At 43.5% G+C, this 13,040-nt stretch overlaps 1 protein-coding gene across 3 annotated transcripts in view; it reads left to right on the forward strand.

Moving 5' to 3' along the window:
• Positions 1-4,469: 4,469 nt before the first annotated feature.
• LOC143275587 (uncharacterized) overlaps positions 4,470-13,040 on the forward strand; it is a 44,131-nt gene continuing 35,560 nt past the window's right edge. For all 3 annotated transcript variants that reach the window (XR_013053444.1, XM_076579794.1, XM_076579795.1), the window contains exon 1: positions 4,470-4,624. The gene's annotated coding sequence lies outside the window, so the exon portion shown is untranslated. The remainder of the gene's footprint in view (positions 4,625-13,040) is intronic.

Here is a 13,040-nt window from a genome sequence, read left to right on the forward strand (position 1 = left end):
ACTCGTCCGCCTAGGAAGCGAGAGAATCTGAGCGCGCTGGTTCGAATCACGGCTCAGCAGTCGATATTTTCTCCCCCTCCACTAGACCTTGAGTGGTGGTCTGGACGCTAGTCATTCGGATGAGACGATAAACCGAGGTCCCGTCTGCAGCATGCACCTAGCGGACGTAAAAGAACCCACGGCAACAAAAAGGTTGTTCCTGGCAAAATTCTGCAGAAAAGTCCACTTCGATAGGAAAAACAAATAAAACTGCGCGCAGGTAAAAATACAAAAAAAAAAATGGGTGGCGCTGTAGTGTAGCGACGCGCTCTCCCTGAGGAGAGCAGCCCGAATTTCACACAGAGAAATCTGCTGTGATAAAAGGAAATACAAATACAAATACAAAATGATGCACCGTGCTCTCTGGGCTTCAACAATAACGACAACAGCATCACCCCCTTCTCCTCCTCCAACACTCACAGCTTCCTTGTTGTCCCCACCACCCTGCGAAGCACACGATGGCTGCGAACTTGCTCATCTTTCACACTGCTAGTGAATTGCTGATCGCTTGAGGAGGAAGAATTTTGTTTTATGTCCCGTCACATATATCGGTGATTGAAGACTTCTTCTTCTTCTACTGCGTTCACTCGTATGCACACGAGTGGGCTTTTAACGTGTATGACCGTTTTTACCCCGCCATGTAGGCAGCCATACTCCGTTTTCGGGGGTGTGCATGCTGGGTATGTTCTTGTTTCCATAACCCACCGAACGCTGACATGGATTACAGGATCTTTAACGTGCGTATTTGATCTTCTGCTTGCATATACACACGAAGGGGGTTCAGGCACTAGCAGGTCTGCACATATGTTTACCTGGGAGATCGTAAAAATCTCCACCCTTTACCCACCAGGCGCCGTCACCGTGATTCGAACCCTCGAACCCTCAGATTGACAGTCCAACGCTTTAACCACTCGGCTATTGCGCCCGTCGGTGATTGAAGACATTTTGTCAAAGTATTTATAAATACATTTCAGTATTATCGGTTTAGAAGGGGTGGGAGATGTAAATGAATGGAGGGTTGGGGGAAACCGGGCAAATGACGGTGAAATTTGAAAAAAAAAAAAAAATCTAAATACAATTACAGGAAATTACTTAAAGGACTTCGTAAAAGAGAAGTCGTTAAACTGACAAGCGAAACAACTGATAATGAATGCAAAAAGTCAAAAACATCAACGTCCTCAGTCACTTGTGAAGACACACTTTCGTGTACATAAGGCTTCGTCAAGCTGCAATCAAAAATTATATGCTTAATTGTCAGGTTACTAAAACATATGCACTTGACATTAGAACAATACTTAGTCCGTCATGAATTTCTGAGAACTAAACTCAAAATTGGTCTGCAAATCGGACCGAAGTCTGAGAGAGTCAACTGATCACTTGATATTGGCAAAGATTATACCTCAGGCCTCGTTGATGCTTTTGTCTCGTCTTTTGGATTTAATCCCTTTTTTTTAGTTCTTCTTCCCGCTCGCAGAATAATGCTGTTTTTATGTGTACCTGTTCAATTTTAAAACCTTCACTGCCACAGGAAATTAACAAACAATGAGGCTAGGAGATGAAATGATTAACAAATAGTAAAGAGTGGTAACTCTCTCCATTGACAAAGTACACAACTTGAAGTCAGTGCTGTTTACGCTACCGATTCAGCTAGCACACAGGTAAATAAAAGGTACATTGGAACAAACCCAGACACTTCCTCAAAAAAGGAAGCGCCGGGCTTGTCCTTATACCGATCATTTAACATGTGCACACGGCAGCAAAGACAGAAAAAAAATGTACAAACACAAATAAGCTTTTATTCAAGACTGGCATAGCCTCTTAAATCCTGAACAAGCCACACAGAACACATGGACAATACAGAACAAACACATGGTTGCCTCGGTGGTTTTTCAACCGGAAATTAACAACAAACAATGAGGCTAGACTTCCACAACCCCTTCCTCAGATACATACAGTGATACACGCATGTTCTTGCTCCTGGATTGCGGACATAACAGCCAACACCAGCAAACACTGAGGGAAGTACGTTTATGTGTATTTGACTGTGCTTTCATATCTGTGAAACTGCATGCTTGGTGCATATCTGTTATGCATGTGTGAGTGTATGTGTGAATGTGTGTCTTCATGTTTTACATTCATTTGCTTATTTATCATCATTGTTGTCTTATTCATTTATTTTATTTATTTATTATTATTTTATTATTATTATTATTACTACTACCTTTTTATATTATAATTATTATCTATTTATTTATGTAAGCTCATCTATTATTTATTCACCCTTTTTTTTTTTCAAGGCCTGACTAAGCGCGTTGGGTTACGCTGCTGGTCAGGCATCTGCTTGGCAGATGTGGTGTAGCGTATATGGATTTGTCCGAACGCAGTGAGGCCTCCTTGAGCTATTGAAACTGAAACTGAAACTGAGGGAAGCTGACTATCGGTTGTGTGGATGCTGATAACGGGACAATGTGACACGGACAGCAAAGGGGAAGCCATTGAAAGGAAGGAAATAAATCATACCCGGACACATCCTCGTGAAACTTGCGGAGAGAGACAAGCTTGCATGGTTTGAATGGTATTGTGTGATCATCCTGACACCACCACCACCACCACCACTCAAGTCAGTCTGGTCCACGTTCTCTCGCTCTCGCTCTGGCGCTGTAGTATAGCAACGCGCTACTTCCTGGGGAGAGCAGCCCGAATTTCACACAGAGAAATCTGCTGTGATAAAAGAAATACAAATACAATTACAAATAATTTTGACATGTGTCAGTCAGTAACAACGATACTTTGGTGGTCCACATTTTCTTTTGTTTTAATCAGAAGTTTGGTCCGACTTTGTTTTGTTTTGTTTTTTAATATATTTTTTTTTTTTACGTTACACGTCCTCTTGATTTTACAGAAACGGAGGAATTACGGAGGGGGAAGGGGGAAGGGGGAGGGGGGGCAGGGAGACGTGGAATGGGGTTGGGGGTGGGGGTGGGGGAGTGGGGGAGTGAGGGGAGGTGCTCGTGATAGCTTGCATTGTTTGACAGTTTGACGATTCTACTGTTATGTTGTTTTTTTTAATTTTTATTTTTATTTTATATAATAGCGAATTATGATGATATTACTCTCTCTCTGGCTATCTGTGTGTGTGTGTGTGTGTGTGTGTGTGTGTGTGTGCGTGTGTGTGTGTGTGCGTGCGTGTGTGTGTGCGTGTGTGTGTGTGTGTGTGCGTGTGTGTGTGTGTGTGTGTGTGCGTGTGTGCGTGCGTGCGTGTGTGTGTGTGTATGTGTGTGTGTGTGTGTGTGTGTGTGTGTGTGTGTATGTGTGCGCGCGCGCGTGTGTGTGTGTGTTGGTTTTGTTGTTGTTGTTTTTGTATTGTTTTGTCCCGGGTTCCCTCTTGCAAGTGATCTGCCGGGCAAGATTGAAGAGAATCACCTGTCTTTGTTTTTCCCTCAACGATGGACTCCCGAAGCCTTTTGCCTTACGGAAGGTGTAGCCGGCACAAGGCAGCAGAATACTGCGATGGGTTTACCTTTCACTGCAATGAGACTGCTACTATTTGTATTTGTATTTCTTTTTTTTTTATCACAACAGATTTCTCTGTATGAAATTCGGGCTGCTTTCCCCAGGGAGAGCGCGTCGCTACTCTACAGCGCCACCGTGACCCTTTTTTTTTTTTTTTTTTTTTCCTGCATGCAGTTTTATTTGTTTTTTTCCTATCGAAGTGGATTTTTCTACAGAATTTTTCCAGGAGCAACCTTTTGTTGCCGTGGGTTCTTTTACGTGCGCTGAGTGCATGCTGCATACGGGACCTCGGTTTATCGTCTCATCCGAATGACTAGCGTCCAGACCACCACTCAAGGTCTAGTGGAAGGGGAGAAAATATCGGCGTGTGTGTGTGTACATATGCACTTTTTTCTTTTTCTTGTTTACCGAAGGTCTAATCGAGGAACTGTCAGTAGAGAGGTGTCAAGAGAGCGTAGCATCCTTGGAGAGTGGTATAGATGGACTGAGAAGTTCAGAAAGATATGGTGGCGTACTGTTGTGACAGAGATACTGAAAGCAGGGCCAAGCAAGTTTACATTGGATTCTAGCCTTGACAGGGAGCCATTGAAGTGTTCCGAGCAGTGACGTCACTGGTGCACTCTCATGCCTGAACTTGTAACATTTTTTTTTATCACTTATCCCCTTCCCCCCACTCCACACCCATCCCACACTCAACATTGAACTTTTGAAGCTGTGTGAACTGACCGTCACTTCCACAACTCTCTCTCTCTCTCTCTCTCTCTCTCTTTGTTCTGTGTACTATCTGCTTTCCCCACAACCAGAATCAGCGTCAGCGCGTGCTTTATGCAAATCAGCACACGGCGCTCGACCAGTCAATCAGGAGGAGAAGCCCACGTGACGGAGCGCATGCGCCGCGAGACAGTGTGAGAGGAAGAGATTGGTGTCATTGTGTGGGCAGAGCAGAGAGAGCATAGTGGTTGCCTGTGCTGTGCTGGCTTCCAACAGTCTGTCTGTTTGTTTGTCTGTCTGTCTGTCCGTCTGGATAGAGTGAGGCTGGGGATTTGTGTGGTGACAGGACTTCAAAGCACAGGTGAGTTGTTCTTCCTTCATAATTCAACATTTTCTCTCTTTTTTTTTAAAAACAAATTTGCTCTCCGTTTGTAGAGATGTAAGTAGACCGACTACACGTTTGTTCAAATTTGTTAAGATCACACCGGTTGCATACATTTGTAAAAAACAACAACAAAAAAACAAAAACAAACCAAAACACAACACAACAAACAACCTTAGAATTCCAAGTGTCGCCCGAAGGACACATTTAATCATTGTTTTTTCCCCCCTCCTTGTGGTTTCCCTCCTGGGGAGAATACAGGCTAGTGGTCATGACAGTTTGATTCAGTTTCAACAGCTATATTCCTTCCGCCTTCCAAGGAATATGCACTTGTCTCCATTGATTGTACTGCTGGTCTTTTATTCTTTGTTTAATCCACGACACTGTAGTCAGATAAAGGAAAGTTCCTAAAACCGGACAATGGTCAAACATTGTGTCATGAGGCAGTCTCCATCCTTTTGTCAGCTTTGCAAGATAATTTCTAGATAAGTCGGTGATGTGTCGGCCATCTTGCTGCAGTGCAGCCATGTTTATGATTATGATGATGGTGATATATCGGGCCTGACCTGTCGTGTTTATGTTCACAATGATGATGATATCTGGAGTCTGACCTGTCATGTTGATGATAATAATGATGATCATATCACGAGTCTGACCTGTCATGTTGATGATAATAATGATGATCATATCACGAGTCTGACCTGTCATGTTGATGATAATAATGATGATCATATCACGAGTCTGACCTGTCATGTTGATGATAATAATGATGATCATATCACGAGTCTGACCTGTCATGTTGATGATAATAATGATGATCATATCACGAGTCTGACCTGTCATGTTTATAATATTGATGATGATCATATCACGAGTCTGACCTGTCATGTTTATGATAATAATGATAATAATGATGATACCTCAAGGCCTGAAAGTTATGTTGATAATGGTAATGATGGCGATGGTACCTAGAAGGGCTGACCATCCGTGTTTATAATAATGATGATGATGATGACGATGATGATGGTGGTGGTGCCTCAATTGCCTGACCAGTCGTGTTAATGATAATGATGATGATGATGATGATGATGATGATGATGATGATGGTGGTGGTCGTGGTCGTGGTGGTACCTCAAGGGCAGACCAGCCTTGTTTATAATCATGATGATGATGATAATGGTGATGATGATGGTGATGGTACCTCAAGGCCAGGTCAGCTGTGTTAATGATGATAATGGTGGTGATGGTACCTCAAGGCGAGGTCAGCTGTGTTAATGATGATAATGGTGGTGATGGTACCTTAAGCCCCTAAAACCGGACAATGGTCAAACATTGTGTCATGAGGCAGCCTCCATCCTTTTATCAGCTTTGTAAGATAATTTCTAGATAAGTCGGTGATGTGTCGGCCATCTTGCTGCAGTGCAGCCATGTTTATGATTATGATGATGGTGATATATCGGGCCTGACCTGTCGTGTTTATGTTCACAATGATGATCATATCACGAGTCTGACCTGTCATGTTGATGATAATAATGATGATCATATCACGAGTCTGACCTGTCATGTTGATGATAATAATGATGATCATATCACGAGTCTGACCTGTCATGTTTATAATATTGATGATGATCATATCACGAGTCTGACCTGTCATGTTTATGATAATAATGATAATAATGATGATACCTCAAGGCCTGAAAGTTATGTTGATAATGGTAATGATGGCGATGGTACCTAGAAGGGCTGGCCATCCGTGTTTATAATAATAATGATGATGATGATGATGATGACGATGATGATGGTGGTGGTGCCTCAATTGCCTGACCAGTCGTGTTAATGATAATGATGATGATGATGATGATGATGGTGGTGGTGGTCGTGGTCGTAGTGGTACTTCAAGGGCAGACCAGCCTTGTTTATAATCATGATGATGATGATAATGGTGATGATGATGGTGATGGTACCTCAAGGCCAGGTCAGCTGTGTTAATGATGATAATGGTGGTGATGGTACCTCAAGGCGAGGTCGGCTGTGTTAATGATGATAATGGTGGTGATGGTACCTCAAGGCCAGGTCAGCTGTGTTAATAATGATAATGATAACGGTGGTGATGGCACCTCAAGGCCAGGTCAGCTGTGTTAATAATGATAATGATAATGGTGGTGATGGTACCTCAAGGCCAGGTCAGATGTGTTGATAATGATAATGGTGGTGATGGTACCTTAAGCCCAGGTCAGCTGTGTAAATAATGATAATGATAATGGTGGTGATGGTACCTTAAGCCCAGGTCAGCTGTGTAAATAATGATAATGATAATGGTGGTGATGGTACCTCAAGGCCAGGTCAGCTGTGTTAATAATGATAATGATAATGGTGGTGATGGCACCTCTAGGCGAGGTCAGCTGTGTTGATAATGATAATGATAATGGTGGTGATGGCACCTCTAGGCGAGGTCAGCTGTGTTAATAATGATAATGATAATGGTGGTGATGGCACCTCTAGGCGAGGTCAGCTGTGTTAATAATGATAATGATAATGGTGGTGATGGCACCTCTAGGCGAGGTCAGCTGTGTTAATAATGATAATGGTGGTGATGGTACCTCAAGGCTAGGTCAGCTGTGTTAATGATAATGGTGGTGATGGTACCTCTAGGCTAGGTCAGCTGTGTTAATGATGATAATGGTGGTGATGGTACCTTAAGCCCAGGTCAGCTGTGTTGATAATGATAATGGTGGTGATGGTACCTTAAGCCCAGGTCAGCTGTGTTGATAATGATAGTGATAATGGTGGTGATGGTACCTTAAGCCCAGGTCAGCTGTGTTGATAATGATAGTGATAATGGTGGTGATGGTACCTTAAGCCCAGGTCAGCTGTGTTGATAATGATAGTGATAATGGTGGTGATGGTACCTTAAGCCCAGGTCAGCTGTGTTGATAATGATAATGGTGGTGATGGTACCATAAGCCCAGGTCAGCTGTGTAAATAATGATAATGATAATGGTGGTGATGGCACCTCAAGGCCAGGTCAGCTGTGTTGATAATGATAATGATAATGGTGGTGATGGTACCTCAAGGCCAGGTCAGCTGTGTTAATAATGATAATGATAATGGTGGTGATGGCACCTCTAGGCGAGGTCAGCTGTGTTGATAATGATAATGGTGGTGATGGTACCTCAAGGCCATGTCAGCTGTGTTGATAATGATAATGATAATGGTGGTGATGGTACCTCAAGGCTAGGTCAGCTGTGTTAATGATAATGGTGGTGATGGTACCTCTAGGCTAGGTCAGCTGTGTTAATAATGATAATGGTGGTGATGGTACCTCAAGGCCAGGTCAGTTGTGTTGATAATGATAATGGTGGTGATGGTACCTCAAGGCCAGGTCAGCTGTGTTGATAATGATAATGATAACGGTGGTGATGGTACCTCCAGCCCAGGTCAGCTCTGTTAATAATGATAATGATAATGGTGGTGATGGTACCTCAAGGCCAGGTCAGCTCTGTTAATAATGATAATGATAATGGTGGTGATGGTACCTCAAGGCCAGGTCAGCTCTGTTAATAATGATAATGATAATGGTGGTGATGGTACCTCAAGCCCAGGTCAGCTGTGTTTATAATGATAATAATGGTGGTGATGGTACCTAAAGCCCTGACCAGTATTGTTCATTTGTTGACGGGCTTTATCTTCCTTTCTTTGACCAATAATGAGGTAATTGTTTGTTGATCAGTGTGCGTGCTGAAGTGGGTTGTGTCATGACTATTATTGTGTCACATCTCTGTTCGTCATGTAACATTTGTATACCGTAACTCTTTCTCTCTCTCTCTCTCTCTCTCTCTCTGTTTGCGTGTGTGTGTGTGTGTGTGTGTGTGTGTGTGTGTGTGTGTGTGTGTGTGTGTGTGTGTGTGTGTGTTACAAACGGTTAAACAAATGATTAATCAGTGTAAAAGAAAAAAAAATGTACAGAGTGGATATCCGTTTTAGTTTGATTTTTGTATGTTCGCTATAAAAATATTTTAAAAAAGAGATTAAAAAACAAAACAAAAAACCCCACAAAAAACAGGAAACAAATTCACCGAAAATTTAACTGCGCCAAGGTTACGTTGCAGACAAAGCAGACATAATTATGTGTTCCAATGATTTTACCCCCTTACCTGATAAACCCTGGTGAAATGTTATCAGTGTTGCATGAATGTTAAGTGCAGCTACTGTTGTTGTTGTTGTTTTTGTATACTTTTAAGTGGTGTCGTTGATTTTGCCGACCAAGGTATCAGAATCCCACACAGGAAGCGGTCTAGAGATTAAAAGTGATGGCCTAGAGGTAACGCGTCCGCCTAGGTAGCGAGAGAATCTGAGCGCACTAGTTCGAATCACACCGGCAGTCAACAGTATTTTCTCCCCCCGCCCCCTCCACTAGACCTTGAGTGGTGGTCTGGACGCTAGTCATTCGGACGAGACTACGATAAACCGAGGTTCCGTGTGCAGCATGCATGTAGCGCACGTGAAAGAACCTACGGCAACAAAAGGGTTGTCCCTGGCAGAATTCTGCAGAACCCCCCCCCCCCCACTCAATTCGAAAACAAATAAAATTGCAGGCAGGAAAAAATGGAGAAAAAGAGAATAGTACAAATACAAATTACGGATGGTGACTTGGACATCCTGAACTGAAAGCTTGCTGTCTAGATGACAGCTTTGATCGACAGCAACAGTGAATTGAAGGGGTTGAAGCTAGTTTCCATTCTTCAGCTGGTGGTGTTCCCCTGTGGGGATTGCCGGGGGGGGGGGGGGGGGGGGGGGGGGGGGGCTTTCAGTATAAATAGCATCCCCGCCTTCTGGAAATTGTGTGCTAGAAATTTCCTCTTTTCTGTCACTCTCTTTGTTTCTGTTCCTTTTTGTTTCTTTCTTTCTTCACTGTTGTCTTTTTTTTTCTGCCTTCCCAGTCCATTCCCCATTTCTTTTTTTTTTTCAAGCAAGCCTTGACACTTTTTTTTTCTTCTCTTTTCTGCAGTGTATGATGTACCTATTTTGTATTTTGTATTTTTTGTATTTTGTATTTCTTTTTTATCACAACAGATTTCTCTGTGTGAAATTCGGGCTGCTCTCCCCAGGGAGAGCGCGTCGCTATACTACAGCGCCACCCATTTTTTTTTTAGTATTTTTCCTGCGTGCAGTTTTCTTTGTTTTTCCTATTGACGTGGATTTTTCTACAGAATTTTGCCAGGTACAACCCTTTTGTTGCCGTGGGTTCTTTTACGTGCGCTAAGTGCATGCTGCACACGGGACCTCGGTTTATCGTCTCATCCGAATGACTAGCGTCCAGACCACCACTCAAGGTCTAGTGAAGGGGGAGAAAATATCGGCGGCTGAGCCGTGATTCGAACCAGCGCACTAGCTGCCCATTCTGCAGTGTTATTTGCCTGTATGGCCTTTTTATGTAATTTTTGTTTGGATTTGAAGGAGTGTTTTTTGGTTTTTTTCCTTTTTTTCCGATTTTTTTTAATGGTAATAATTAAGTGGGTGATAAATTAAGCGGAATGGCTGTCGTCCTCAGCATTTACCGGAAGGAGCTAAATGGTTGGGATACTGTGTCATGAACTGTGTTTTGTGGGTTTGTCTTAGTGTTTTTTCGTTTGTTTTTTGTTTTTTGTAGATGTGACGGTTTTGTGTTGACGCGGTTGAGCATTTTTGTATGGTTTGACAGTCCTAAAATGGCCCTATGCGGGCCGGCTGGACTATAAGCAACAAGAATGAATGAATGAATGAATGAATGAATCTTTATTTTCCAACGGTGAAGACATTAGCACTTTGGCCGACTTACACATCTGCCGTTTTTCTAAGAGACACACAAACATGTACGCATATGTATGTTATACTTAATACTTAATACATATATAATGTACAAGTATAACACAGCGTCGAACTGAGAGACACAACATCGCTAACATCTGTACGAAACGGAAGCGAGTCACACACACACACACACACACACACACACACACACACACACACACACACACACTAACACACACACACACACACACACACACACACACACACACACACACACACACCAAGGGAAAAACAACAACAACAAAACCCTAGCATGAATGCTACACATGACGAATGATTCAAGTGAAATTAACACAGAAAAGTACTGATAAAATTTAAAACACAGATGTAAGAGACTTAAAAGACAGCAAATAAGGCGACGGGTAAAAGGGATATGGACAGATAGACACATTATGAGAAAGACAGAGAGAGGGAGAGAGAGAGGGGACACACACACACACACACACACACACACACACACAGACAAAACAAGACAAGACAAGACAAATTCTTTATTTCGAGGATAATAGATAAGCACTGGTGTTTTTTTGTGTTTTTTTTACATCCAGTCCCCGCCCTGAATAGGGTCTACACTACACAATATTTAATAAAATGAAAGCATGGTGTTAGTAGAGATACATAACAGAGGAAAACATATACATAAATCAAAACAAAACAACCACACACACACACACACACACACACACAGATGTCAGTGCGGGAAAAAAAAAGAGTTGGGGAAGAGCAAGAACAAACTGGTGTTGACATTCAGTCTAGCTGACAGACAGACACACAGACACACAGACACACACACAGACAGACACAGGCAGTGGTTTTCTGCCCTGGCCTGGCCATCATGGCTGCTGACGGTCGGTGACCTTTCACTTGGGCCGACAGCCAGGAGCAGTGCTTCAGCATCATGGGTCACGTTGACCTTTTCAGCACGTGTACCACACCGGCCCCTCCTCCCCCCCGGGTGTGTGTGTGTGTGTGTGTGTGTGTGTGTGTGTGTGTGGGCAGGGCTGGTCGGGCAGGCATCCGGGTGGATCAGTGTGGGGAGCAAGTCCACAAGACACACCCCGATAATAAGTCATGAGTGATGACAGGCATGGTGAGAGTGATTTGTATTTGTATTTCTTCTTATCACAACGGATTTCTCTGTGTGAAATTCGGGAGAGCGCGTCGCTACACAACAGTGCTACCCATTTGCGTGCAGTTTTTATTTGTTTTTTTCCTATCGAAGTGGATTTTTCTACAGAATTTTGTCAGCAACAAACCTTTTGTTGCCGTGGGTTCTTTTACGTGCGCTAAGTGCATGCTGCACACGGGACCTCGTCTCATCCGAATGACTTGCGTCCAGAGCACCACTCAAGGTCTAGTGGAGGGGGAGATATTATCGGCGGTTGAGCCGTGATTCGAACCAGCGCGTTCAGATTCTCTCGCTTCCTAGGCGGACGCGTTACCTCTAGGCCATCACTCCACTCTTTTTTCCCAATAAAAAGAAAGGAAAAGAAAAAAGAAAAAAAAAGAAAGAAAAAAAAAAAGGCTGTTCCCACGTTCATTTGTGTACATGTACAAGTGGGCGTTTACGTGTGTGACCGTTTTTACCCCGCCATGTAGGCAGACATACACCGTTTTCGGATGTTGTGCATCAGTCCTGAGTGTGTTCTTCTTTCCATAGTACCCCACCGAACGCTGAGATGGATTACACGATCTTTAACGTGTATAATTGATGTTCTGGATGTGTATACACACGAAGGGGGTTCAGGCGCTAGCAGGTCTGCATAGTAAACTTCGACCTAGGAGATCGGACGTTTTCACCCATCACCCACATGGTGCGCCCGGCGAAACCGGGAATCAAACTCAGGAACCTCCGATGAGAATCCATCGCCACTAACCACTCGGCCACCGCTTCCTTGGCTTTATCTTCAAAGTTTACATGCAGGGGAAGGGAATGGAATGGAATGGAATGGAGTTCTATTCCCGCAACGTGCTCTTAGTCAGACGGACTGACATCGACGAAACGATTTACTGCTGTAATGCTTGGTAGTCCCGAAGGAATTGTTCTCTTCTGGTGAAACGAAACGAAACGAAACGAAACGAATTTTTATTTCGCGAGGGTAGTGGAGTAAGCATAGCTGCTTTTTTTTCATCATCCAGCCCTCAATGGCAAAGAAGAAGGAAAAGCGAAGAAAAAAAAAAGAAAAAAAAAGAGACAAAGCAATGGCAACACACACACACACACACACACACACACACACACACACACACACACACACACACACACACACACACAGAGGCAGAGAACACGTGCTACAAGAACCGATACCCCCCCCCCCACCCCACCTCACCCCCACCCCCTCCCCAAAAGCAGGAATTCGATGCCGTTTGCTCCACGAGGCCAGAAAAGCATCAATGGTGTGACTGATATATGTGCTGGGTGTATTGACTTGATTTCATTCGTATCGTCCAGTATTGTGTTTCCCGAAGAACAGTGGAGATTAGAAACATGCCAGGCCAATCTCTCTCTCTCTCTCTCTCTCTCTCTCTCTCTCTCTCTCTCTCT

The sequence above is a fragment of the Babylonia areolata genome, chromosome 30 (genome assembly GCF_041734735.1).
Source record: "Babylonia areolata isolate BAREFJ2019XMU chromosome 30, ASM4173473v1, whole genome shotgun sequence".
NCBI lineage: Eukaryota > Metazoa > Mollusca > Gastropoda > Neogastropoda > Buccinidae > Babylonia > Babylonia areolata.